General features: G+C 47.3%; 1 protein-coding gene across 6 annotated transcripts in view; it reads right to left on the reverse strand.

The window, feature by feature from the left end:
- Positions 1-11,573: 11,573 nt before the first annotated feature.
- gosr1 (golgi SNAP receptor complex member 1) overlaps positions 11,574-12,904 on the reverse strand; it is a 53,613-nt gene continuing 52,282 nt past the window's right edge. For 2 of the 6 annotated variants that reach the window (XM_055658182.1, XM_055658185.1), the window contains exon 9: positions 11,574-12,902. The gene's annotated coding sequence lies outside the window, so the exon portion shown is untranslated. The remainder of the gene's footprint in view (positions 12,903-12,904) is intronic. The other 4 variants (XM_055658187.1, XM_055658184.1, XM_055658186.1 and 1 more) reach the window with 4 other exon arrangements.

The raw sequence follows: 12,904 nt of genomic DNA on the forward strand, positions 1-12,904 counted from the left end.
GGGGAGAAGGCAGGAGAATGGGGACAAATAGATCAGCCATGATTGAAAGGCGGAGTAGTCTTGTTGGGCCGAATGGCCTAATTCTACTCCTATTTCTTATGAGATCGCTCCACGTGTGGAACAGATAGTCCAGACTGTTGGCCTTCACTGAAACCTTCCTTATTCCTGCCTACAGCATGGTCCTCTTTAGAGCCCCGTGCCATCCAATATAATCATAGCTCACCATCTCTCTCAGTGCCTTTCTCTCTATCTTTTGTCTCTATCTCTCTATCTCTCTCTCTCTCTCTCTCTCTCTCACCTTCCCCTGTCTGAAGAGAGACACAAAATGCTGGAGTAACTCAGTGGGTCAGACAGCAACTCTGGAGAAAAGGAATGGGTGACGTTTCGGGTCTGTCTCTGTTTCGCTATCTCCCCCCATCTCTGCCTCTCGCTGCCTCCCCCTGTCTCAGTCTCTCTCTGTATCTTTGTCTCTCTAGCTCCCTGATGTTAAGGTGATGTCCCCCTCATGTGAACTATATACCAGGCCTTGCCCTCCTCCGCGGGTCCCACATGCTGACCACCCTCACAAATGACCCCTCATCTCCGTCCTAAACCTCCTGCCCTTGATTGAGTTCTCTCCTGTTTACTTCCCGGCTGTTATCAGGCAACTGAACCATCCTACCACAACTAGCGAGCAGTCCTGTGCTATTATCTGCCTTATTGGTGACCCTCGGACTATCCTTGATTGGACTTTACTGGCTCTACCTTGCACTAAACATTATTCCTTTATCCTGTATCTGTACACGGTGGACGGTTCAATTGCAATCATGTCTTTCCGCTGACTGGTTAGCGTGCAACAAAAGCTTTTCACTGTACTTCGGCCAAACAGGAGCTCACAGATCCACAGACATTCATAACCATGTTGAATTCATCCACATTCGGACAGAGAGTGATTCTCCTGATATGAGAATCCTCAGCGACTCTCCACTGCTGTCTCTCTTCATAAGTTCTAGGAGCAGAATAAGGCCATTCGGCCCATCAAGTCTACTTTACCATTCATTCATGACTGATCTATCATTCCCTTTCAACCCCATTCTCCTGCCTTCTCCATGTAACCCCTGACACCCGGACTAATCAAGAATCTGTCCATGCCTGTGGGAAGATGTGGGCTGTTGTGCTGCCTCCTGCAGTCATCATCTCTCAGTCTCTGGTTCTCTCCCTGGTCGTGGCTGTAATCAAAGGCCAGACATGAGCCAACTCATCACCAGTCAGTGATTGTCCCTATCACCGCATGTTGTTTCAGCTAACCAAGGTTGAGGAGGTGTGGGAGAAAGATGAACAGCTGTATTAGTTGATCGGTGAAGAACCCCGTTATTCTGCCACGCTGTAACACCACAAGGCTGGAGCGAGCTGCTCTACCCGAGCGTTGCTATTTGCTGAAAGCTCAGAAACAAGGTGATAATTCACAGGCCCCTCGACAGGGATTCATTTTGAAGCTTTCTGAACCTTAGCTGTTGAAGATAAACGATAAACAATCATTCCCTGGCCCTCCCAACCAAAGATCTATAAGATCTTTGCTCCCAACACCCTGTTTATCTGCAACACACAGATCGTGCATCAAACCTACCTGACAGCAGCTACACAATCAATAGATCTTGTTGATGGAACAAACGCCACTTGTTCTGGCTTCTTGTATAGATTGGGTTATTTGTCCACATTACATAACCTGGCTGCTGTCACCAGCTGCGACACCATCTACAATCTACAAGTCAGGTCATGGCCTGCAGTCGGCTGCCGTGGGGGGAAGGTTTGACCTTCTGTGTTGGGTCCACCACGCCATCTTTGTATTGCTTTATTCCAGAACATGGGCAGGAGCAAATCATTGAACCGTTGAGATGTTTAAGAAGGAACTGCAGATGCGGGAAAATCGAAGGTAGACAAAAATGCTGGAGAAACTCAGCGGATGAGGCAGCATCTATGGAGTGAAGGAATAGGTGACGTCCCTTTGGAAGAAGGGTCTGGACCCGAAACATCACCCATTTCCTTTGCTCCATAGATGCTGCCTCGCCCGCTGAGTTTCTCCAGCATTTTTGTCTATGAACCATTGAGAGAGTTCTGTTCTGCAAGGCTGGACACACAGGAACTCCCCTCTAAGCATGAACCCCTTTATCTTACATTCCACCCGTTGACCACTTTGTTGATAGCTAAGAAAGAACTGTTGTATATTGGATTATTTTGTATAAATGAGCATGGGATGAAATAAAGTGCAATGTGCATGGATGCTCTTTGTGAAATAAAATGGACTTTCATTAACAGAAATAAATGTAAAACCTTTGCTGATATATCCCACCAATATGCTAATAAAATGTCAACCTTCTAAAGTACTGATCAAACATTATTGCTGCAACTTGTACTGAGATCAGAACAACAACAACAACAGTTTACTGGAGCTTTCTCCGGCATTTTGTGTCTGTCTGTGGCAAAGAATCCCACAGATTCACCACCCTCTGACTAAAGAAATTCCTCCTCATCTCTTTCCTAAAGGAACATCCTTTAATTCTGAGGCTGTGCCCTCTGGTCCTAGACTCTCCCACTAGTGTAAACATCCTCTCCACATCCACTCTATCCCGCCCTTTCACTATTCAACCAGCCATTGACAGCTTTGGGCCGAGTGTGGTGTGTAGGATGGAGTTTGCCACTGTGAGGGTTGCTGTGCTCCACACCCCACTTGGGCTAATGGTGTTGGGGCAGCTATGATGATATTGCTGTGGACAGATAGTGATAGAATGGGGCCGGTGAGTGGTCCATTATTGAATGATACTTGTGCCGTGGCCATCAATAATGAACCAAGGAGCAGCAGGAATGTAACGTTCACTCTGACCCATTGATGCATGAGCATTGCATGAATGCACACTTCATTACCTCTCGTCTCTACAAAGGAGCGCTAACAGATCCTGGCAGCTTATTAACCACGAGCTGCCGATGAACATTGAAGAACGACACTGACAAATATTTCCTACAGAGCGAAACCTTATTTAATAGAGAGCCATTGGGCACGGAAACAGCCCCTTCAACCCACCCAGTAAATGCCGACAAGGAGCGGCACAGTGGTGCAGCGGTAGAGTTGCTGCCTCACGGCTCCAATGACCCATGTTCCATCCTGACTACAGGTGCTGTTTGTACGGAGTTTGCACGTTCTTCCCGTGACTGTTTGGGTTCCCACTCTCCAAAGACGTATAAGTTTGTAGGTTAATTGGCTTCAGTAAATGTAAATTGTCCCTAGTGTGTGTAGGATAGTGGACGACACTGTGTGAGGATCGCTGGTTGGCATGGACTGTCTGGGCCGAAGGGCCTCTTTCCGTGCTGTATCTCTAAACTAAAGTTTGCACACTGGGCTAGCTTGGGGGTTTGAGTTTAGGAGCAAGGAGGTCCTACTGCAATTGTACAGGGCCCTGGTGAGACCGCACCTGGAGTATTGTGTGCAGTTTTGGTCCCCTAATTTGAGGAAGGACATTCTTGCTATTGAGGGAGCCCAGCGTAGGTTCACCAGGTTAATTCCTGGGATGGCGGGACTGACATATGCTGAACGAATGGGTCAACTGGGCTTGTATTCACTGGAATTTAGAAGGATGAGAGGGGTTCATATAGAAACATATAAAATTCTTAAAGGATTGGACAGGCTTGATGCAGGAAAAATGTTCCCGATGTTGGGGGAGTCCAGAACCAGGGGTCACAGTTCAAGAATAAGGGGTCGGCCATTTAGGACTGAGATGAGGAAAAACCTTTTCACCCAGAGAGTTGTGAATCTGTGGAATTCTCTGCCACAGAAGGCAGTGGAGGCCAATTCACTGGATGTTTTCAAGAGAGATTTAGATTTAGCTCTTAGGGCTAACGGAATCGAGGGATATGGGGAGAAAGCAGGAACGGGGTACTGATTCTGGATGATCAGTCATGATCATATTGAATGGCGGTGCTAGCTCGAAGGGCCGAATGGCCTCCTCCTGCACCTATATTTCTATGTTTCTGTGTCCCATTTGCCTGCATTTGGTCCGTATCCCAAATATTTCCTATCCCTTTATAGGCTTAAGGTAAGAGGAGAGAGATTAACTGGGCAAGTAGGCTGAGGAACAGCTAATGGACATTACATAGATACATAGACAATAGGTTCAGGAGTAGGCCATTCGTCCTTCGAGCCATGTAGGTAAGTGTGAGCTGAAACCAGGGCAGGCCTTTCCCATGAACCTGGTCATATTTCCACCTCAGACACTTGCACGCTCATTAAGGAGTGTGTGCTGTGGGCGGCTCGACTGTAATCATGTATTGTCTTTCCGCTGACTCTATAGCACACAACAAAAGCTTTTCACTGTACCCGAGAGAGTTAGATTTAGCTATTAGGGCTAACGGAATCAAGGGATATGGGGAGAAGGCAGGAACGGGGTATTGATATTAGATGATCAGCCATGATCATATTGAATGGCGGTGCTGGCTCGAAGGGCCGAATAGCCTACTCCTACACCTATTGTCTATGTTTGTATCTCAGTACATGTGACAGTAAACTAAGCTATACATTATTCAGGTTATTGAGCGGGAATTAGTATGCAGTCTGGACCTCCCTGTCTGATGTCATCTGTCACCATTGTAATCATGCATTGTCCGAGTGCTCAGTGATTTGTGGATTAATTGATAAAATTGATTGAAAGATACAGCCTTTCGGCCCATCGAGTCCATGCCGGCCAGCAATTACTCTTGACATGCTCGACGTTATACCACTTCCTCATCCACTCCTTACACACTAAGGTGCAACTTACAGAAGCCAATTAACGTATAAGCCTGTACATCTTTGGGATGTGGGAGGAAACCGGAGCACCCAGAGGAAACCCATGCGGTCCCGTCCACTGACACCCACATCCTTTCCTCTGGCTTCACTATTCGCACCTCTACTATCCTTGTCACTTGCCTTTGTAAAACCATCTGCCAATGACAATCTCCCTCACCTGTATCTACCTATCACTTGCAAGAACACACGTGACATTTATCCAGCTTGCAGAGTGATGAACGATATAGAATGCATGACTTCACTGCAAGCATTACTTATAAATGTAGGAGTTAGTGGATAAAACGCAGGGACTACGGTGACAATTTATCACCAAAGGTTTCCTCATTAAAGTCCGCATTAGACACTTTATCAGTTTGTCATTTAACTGTCTACAAATACTGGATGTCTTAGGTTGAACCGTTTAGTTCAGTTTAGTTTAGAGATACAGCTCGGAAACAAAACTGGACCAATCTGGTCCACAGTGTCAGGGCGCCTCGACCCCCCCCCCCCCCCCCACCCCCCTGTACCCTTTGCCTGACTAACACTATCCTACACACACTGGGGGCAAGTTACAATTTTTATTCAAGCCAATTAGCCTGCAAACCTGCACATCTTTGGAATGTGGGAGGAAACTGGAGCACCCGGAGAAAACCCACGCAGGTCACGGGGAGAACATGCAAACTCTGTACAGACAGCGCCCGTGGTCAGGATCGAACCCGGGTCTCTAGCGCTCTACCGCTGCGCCACCGTGCCACTCATTTGCAATTGCTGGGGTCACCTCTCCATAGATGCCGGTGAATTACTCTATTGAATCGATCAATTGGTTGAAAGATATAGCATGGAAACAGGCCCTTCGGCCTATCGAGTTCATGCCGACCATCGATCACTACTATGCTATCCCACTTTCTCACCCACTCCCTACACACGAGGGGGCAATTTACAGTGCACTCATTAACCTACAAACTGGAGCACCCGGAGAAAACCAACGCGGTCTCAGGGAGAACGTACAAACCCATCTAAGATACGACCACATCAAGATTCTAGATGTTGCCAGGAGTTGAGGGCCTGTGGTATAGGGAGAGGTTGAGCAGGCTTCCACTGTAATCCTTGTACCTGCCTCTATAGCCTCCACCGGCAGCTCGTTCCATACACTAACCACCCACTGTCTGAAAAAATGCCCTTCAGTTCTCTTTTAAATCTTTCCCCTCTTCTTTATGTTCTGCACTCCTCTACACTGCAAATATGACTGTGACAAATTATCTTCTCTGTGACTTATAATTTAATAAATCTGTATTAAGTCACCCCTCAGACACAAACAGATGGATAAAGGCCCAGCCTCTCCCAGTAATACAAGCCTTAGTATTCTGGTAACGTGCTGGTGAATGTGACACTTGGCTGGGCCTGACTCAATGCACAAACTCAGCTAACGGGGGGCAGGCCCAACTTGAACTGATTTTTATTTTTATCGAAAGGTTTTTCCAATAGAAAAATGTAGAAGAGGCTTGTAATTTGTCTCCCTCTCCCCTGACATCAGTCTGTAGAAGGGTCTCGACCCGAAACGTCACCCATTCCTTCTCTCCAGAGATGCTGCCTGTCCCGCTGAGTTACTCCAGCATCTTGTCTCTTTTGTACTTTTTAGATTTCGTTTTAGAGATACAGCGCAGAAACAGGCCCTTCGGCCCATCTAGTCTGCACCGACCAGCGATCCCCGCACACTAACACTATCCTACACACACCAGGGGACATTTGTACATTTACACCAAAGCCAATTAATCTACAAACCTGCACGTCTTTGGAGTGTGGGAGGAAACCGGAGATCTCGGACAAAACCCACTCGGGTCACGGGGACAACGTGCAAACTCCGTACAGACAGCACCCGTGGCCAGGATCGAACCCGGGTCTCTGGCGCTGTGAGGCAGCAACTCTACCGCTGCGCCACCGTGCCACCCTGGTAGAAACTAGGAACGGCCGATGCTGGTTTACAAAGAAAGATACAGAGTGCTGGAGTAACTCAGCGGGTCAGGCAGCATCTGTGGAGCTAAGGAAATAGGCAACGTTTCGGGCCGAAACCCGGAAGGGTTTCGGCCTGAAACGTTGCCTATTTCCATAAGGATTTCGGCCCTGAAACGTTGCCTATTTCCTTCGCTCCATAGATGCTGCGGCACCATAACTCAGCGGGTCAGGCAGCATTGTGGAGAACATGGATAGGTGCTTAGTTTCACAGAGTGCTGGAGTAACTCAGCGGGTTAGGCAGCATCTGTGGAGAACATGGATAGGTGACGTTTCACAGAGTGCTGGAGTAACTCAGCGGGTCAGGCAGCATCTGTGGGGAACATGGATAGGTTACATTTCGGGTCGGGACCGGTCTTCAGACTGAGAGGCTTATTTGCTCCATGTTGTGAACAAGGTGAGGGTGAGAGACGAGGGACTTGACAAGCCTGGTCTATCCAGAGACCATTCCCACACAAAGCCGCCTCATTACCACCAGTTAATGTATCACCTTGTCTCACTGGATAACAGATATTGTGCTGATACAGGGGTATCTGACAGACCTGAGCACGTAATCTCGGCTGAGTACACAGTGTTGCTGAATCACTTCTTGCTCCCTTTCGGAAAAAGTGCCAAAGCACACTCTGGTCTCTCTGCCACGTGGATGGGACAGTGGGGACTACATTAATACGGGCTGGTACATCACCTGGCCCTCACCACCACTCTCCTCTCACCCACCATTACAACCGTGAGTTTTGGAGGACATGATGTGAAGATGGACAGTCCCGTTTGTCTGTGGAATGATACACTTAAACTATGATTCATCGGACATAAAGAGCTTTCGAGATTCAAGGAAAACCTAACGAGATTATAGAGAATATCAAGTTGCAAGAAAGTCCGTACTCACCCTATTTTAAAAAGGATCAAGGAATTCCACAGCGTGGAAACAGGCCCTTCGGTCCCACTTGCCCAACCAACATACATGCCCCATCTACACTAGTCCTACCTGCTCGCATTTGGCCCATATCCCTCTAAACCTATCCTATCCATCTACCTGTCCAAATGTTTCTTATAATGTTGTGATAGTCCCTGCCTCACCGACCTCCTGTGTTAGTTTGATCCCTATACTTGCCATCCCGTGTGAGACCAAGTGTCCTCTCAGGTTAAGTATGTAAGTGTTCACTGACATGTTTGCCGAGTCTACATTTGGTCTGGACGATGTTTTGCTTCAGTTGGTGTCGTTGCCTAAACCAGGAGATGGAAATCTAGAAAACCCGTTGTTGGAGACTGCAGACACAACGAACTGCAGACGCTGGAATCCTGAGAAAAAGGAAAAGTGCTGGAGGAACTCAGCGGGTCAGGCAGCATCTGTGGAGGGAACGGACAAATGACATTTCAGGTCGGGACCCTTCTTCGGACTGATGGAGTTTGGGGGGGGGGGGGGGGGGGGGGGAGAGATTGGGCAAAACAAGTGCACAAGTTATAGGACGAGAATTAGGCCATTCAGCCCATCGAGTCCGCTCTGTCATTCAATAATGGTGGATCTCTGCCTTCTCCCCATAACCTTTGACACCCGCTCTAATCAAGAATTTGTCTATCTCTGCATTAAAGATATCCACAGACTTGGCCTCCACAGCCCTCTGTGGCAATGAGTTCCACTGATTCACCACCCTCTGATTAAAGAAATTCCTCCTCCACCTCCTTTCTAAAAGAGCGCCCTTTAATTCTGAGGCTGCGCCCTCTGGTCCTAGACTCTCCCACTGGTGGAAACATCCTCTCCACATCCACTCTATCCAAGACTTTCATTATTTTGTAGGTTTCAATGAGAAACGGCAAGTGATAGCTGGATACAGCTGAGGTGATGACAAAGGCTGGTGGTGAAAAGGAGTCAGATAAAGAGGAGTGAAATGTATAAATGCAATGTGAGAGGGAATGATCTGGGTGGGAGGGGGGGGGGGGGGGGGGGGAGATAAGAGGGAAATTAGTGTTGATCGGTTACTTTATTAACCAATGTGGTGCTTTATTATATAAGCTCTGCTTACTACCACACCATTCATATTATCGCAAGCCGACATGCGCTGTTAGTTAGTCCAGCTGCATGGTAGGAGTAACATGCTTGTCGCATTGCCCAGTTCACTGACTCTCACTCATCGACTAAATCAGTGGGGCCCGGACCGCATCCTCATACCGTGTTGATGTAGCTACCGAGTACACAATGACATCCAGCGGATGGTGGCCCTGGGTGTCATTACCATGGTTACTGACCCATCCGACTTGTGATCGCAACAAAGAAAAAAAATCCGAATTTGAGTCAATCTCAGAAACTTGAACACAGCGATCAAACAGCCGCACTACCCGATGCGCATGGTGGAAGAAGTTGCTGCCCAGCTAGGCATTGCCGCTGAGTTTTCTGTTCTGGATGCCAAAAGCTTGTGCTGGCAGATCCCACTTCTGACACCATGTTGTGTAAACGACACATACTCACAGATCTGGTATAACAGTATTTATTGAGTAACGTATACAACACTACAGCATGTTAATTCTACAATGCAGCAGTATTGACCGACAGCACATGTTGGGTCTCGATAATATGAATGGTGTGGTAGTAGGTGGAGTTTATATAATAAAGCACTACTTGGTTAGTAAGTAAAGTAACCAATCTACAATTAGGGAATTGGGGTGGGTGGGAAATAACTGTAAGGAGAAGTGTAAAAGGAGCAGGGTGGCTGGATGGGTGGGACATGGTGGTAGGAATGTGTGCACACTGGTGTGGGTGAGCTGGGGAAAGCAGAGACACGTTGGAATTGGGAAATGGAATGTCCCTACTGTTGCGTTCTAACAGTAAGGGGAATATGAGGGGCTGTTCGGCCCTAGAGAGTGACGTTTGTCAGTGAACGTCCAACATCCACAAACGACAAGACTTGCAAAAGAAGGCAAGCTAAGGGAATGGGAAGCCAACTCTTGTGAGTTCTTTAGAAACAATGTGATGCACCCCAGCACCGCCACCCAACTCCCTGGCAATCCGCCACATTCACCCACCACCCAGAGTCCCCCTGGCCGTGTCCCCGTCCTCACTTGCACTGACAGGGCGGCACGGTGGCGCAGCGGGTAGAGCTGCTGCCTCACAGCGCCAGAGACCCGGGTTCCATCCTGACTACAGGTGCTGTCTGTACGGAGTTTGCACGTTCTCCCCGTGACCTGCGTGGGTTTTCTCCGGGTGCTCCCACACTGCAAAGACGTGCGGGTTTGTAGGTTAATTGGCTTCTGTGAATTGTCCCTAGTGTGTAGGATAGTACAAGTGTACGGGTCATTGGTCGGCACGGACTCAGTGGGCCGAAGGGCCTGTTTTCATGCTGTATCACAAAACTGAACTGAACAGATATCACACACCACTAGTTACATTTGGCGACATGTCTGTGATCTTGGTCTGATTGAGGGTGTTTAAGCATACATCTTCAGACCTCTGAAAATCAATGCACCAGGCGTTAGCTTGGGATCAGTAATCCCTTCTATTGCTGCACCAAATGTGCTGACTTAGATATTCAGCATCATTCTCCTTTTGGTTGCTTCATAAATATGCAAAAATAATTGCTTCTTAAATCGCTCCAGCCTCAGAGGTTAAAGGATCTGCATCCTATGAATAATTTTAGTTTCCTTCATTAACCACGGGTGTAGGCAATGGTGCTTTTGTTCACACCCATTATTAAATAATTACTAGACTTGCCTGAAGTAAGTCACTGGAAATCCCTGCTTCCTTGTCATCAACACAGGCACAAAATGCCAGAGTAACTCAGTGGGACAGGCAGCATCTCTGGAGAGCAGTAACGGGAGACCCTTCTTCACACTGAGAGTCAGGGGAGAGGGAGACATAGAGATGTACAAGGGCAAGGTGTGAAAATGAGAGATCAAAGGGGCGTGAAGCTGGTGAGCAGGAAGCATCACGGAGGGGAAGCAGTGAGAGAGGATGGTGCAGAGAGAGGAGAACTTCCTTAAAGTAGACATACCTCGAGGAGAGATCGCAGTGGAGCAGACAATATGTGTAGGAAGGAAATGCAGATGCACCCTGACAGAAAGATTCTGACTGTCTACCCTATCTATGTGCCTCTCCTAATTATATAAACTTCTATCAGGTCTCCCCTCAACCTCCAATGTTCAAGAGAAAATAATCCAAATCTATCCAACCTCCCTCCCATCATTCTGGTGAACCCCTCTGCACCCTCTCCCTGTAACTGAAACATCCAGCATCATTCTGGTGAACCTCTCTGCACCATCTCCAAGCCTCCACACCCTTCCTGTAATGGAGGCAACCAGACAGGATGGATATTGGTAGGTTTTAGGGGATACGGGCCAAACGTGGGCAGGTGGGACTGGTGTAGATAGAGCACCTTGGTCAGCATGGGTGAGGTGGGCCCACGTAATATTAGGTGATCAGAAAGGCCTTAAAAGCTGCCACATTCTGGCGTTCAGCTCCAATGTCTGGTACACAGTTGATGAAATATGATTTCTAGTCTAACATCAAGACTTGCCACAGAAGGCTACGGAGGCAGGAGAGTGGGGTGAGGGGAGAGAGATAGCTCAGTCATGATTGAATGGCGGAGTAGACTTGATGGGCCTATCATTAATCACTCCTATCGTTTATGAACATGAAAATAGATGCTGGAGAGATAGTGTGGTGAAATCTGATACAGCTGTAGAACAAAAACAAAATGAATTCTGTGAACATTATGTTATTGCAATCAGTAGCTGCACAAAGACCACACCGATAGAGGATAAAACACCAAGAATGGTCACTTAGAATTCTAATTTATTAACAAATTACATACAGTTAAAGCTCCTCTGTACAAGGCAGAAAATGCAGTCAGTCGCTGAGAACAGAAATTATTTTACAAGATTAAAATCTACATGAACAAAATTTCCAGAAGCATTAATGAAGCAGAGTGCGGGCGGGCAGGCAGGCAGTTTTGAAAAGATTTAAAAAAAACATAGCAGCTTTATTAACTATTGAAGGGCAGAAGTGGACACTTTATATGGATTAACTCAACAAAGTGGAAAACAAAAACAAAATCAAGTTATACAAATAAAGAATTTGAATTTGAACATAGCCAATTTGACATCTGGTAGTCGAGTTAATCCATAAAAGCTGCCGAGGGAAATAGATAATAGCCTAAGTTCAAAAGACAGTGTTACATACAAAAAGTGAATTTCTTACTGAACACTATTGGAATGATTCATGTTTCTGAATATTGAGACGTGTGTCTGCGTGAAATCACCACCATATTTCTATTGGTTTCCTCCATCTGAGGGACAGATTCTCTCTCTCTCTCAAGGCCCGACAACTATTGGTTACACACTCTGCAAGCCCGAGGGCCGCAGTGTCAGGGTTTGTGAATGAATGCACCGCGATCTCAAAACCTGGGCCAAGGACAAATCACAAATCCGTGGGAAATTACTGATGGAGTAAAAATTAAAATCAGATTGCATCTATTCAACATGATGTTAGACCTTGGTGTTTCGGGTTTCTCCCATCAATAAAATGAAGCTTTGCCAGTTGGTTTTTCCCCCGCAAGTCTAAAAAGGTTTGAAGTGAGAGCACTGGGTTGATCTGGGTGCTCTGGTGACCACAGCCGGTTATTCCATGATGCTGTGTGTCAGGAACCATGCTGAAACCTTCAATAGAAGGTGATGGGCCAACACACACCACACATTGCTGAGTGTGGCAATCACTTGGGGTTTAACAGGTGCTGCAAAACTCACTGGTTACATTTGAATATATATTTATGTTGGAAAATAACTCCCTTTCTCTTCTCTCCAGACTTTGGTCACCTGTGCATGAGGATGAGTCAGTTTCTGTAGCTTGGGCCCCTGGGCAACAAACACTGGGTCAGTTACTGGAACCTGGGCCCCTGGGCAACAAACACTGGGTCAGTTTCTGGACCCTGGGCCTCGAGCAACAAACACTGGGTCAGTTTCTGTAGCCTGGGTCCCTGGGCAACAAACACTGGGTCAGTTACTGGACCCTGGGCCCCTGGGCAACAAACACTGGGTCAGTTTCTGGCCTGGGTCCCTGGGCAACAAACACTGGGTCAGTTACTGGACCCTGGGCCCCTGGGCAACAAACCT

This window comes from Leucoraja erinacea, chromosome 28 (genome assembly GCF_028641065.1).
Source record: "Leucoraja erinacea ecotype New England chromosome 28, Leri_hhj_1, whole genome shotgun sequence".
Taxonomy (NCBI): Eukaryota; Metazoa; Chordata; class Chondrichthyes; order Rajiformes; family Rajidae; genus Leucoraja; species Leucoraja erinaceus.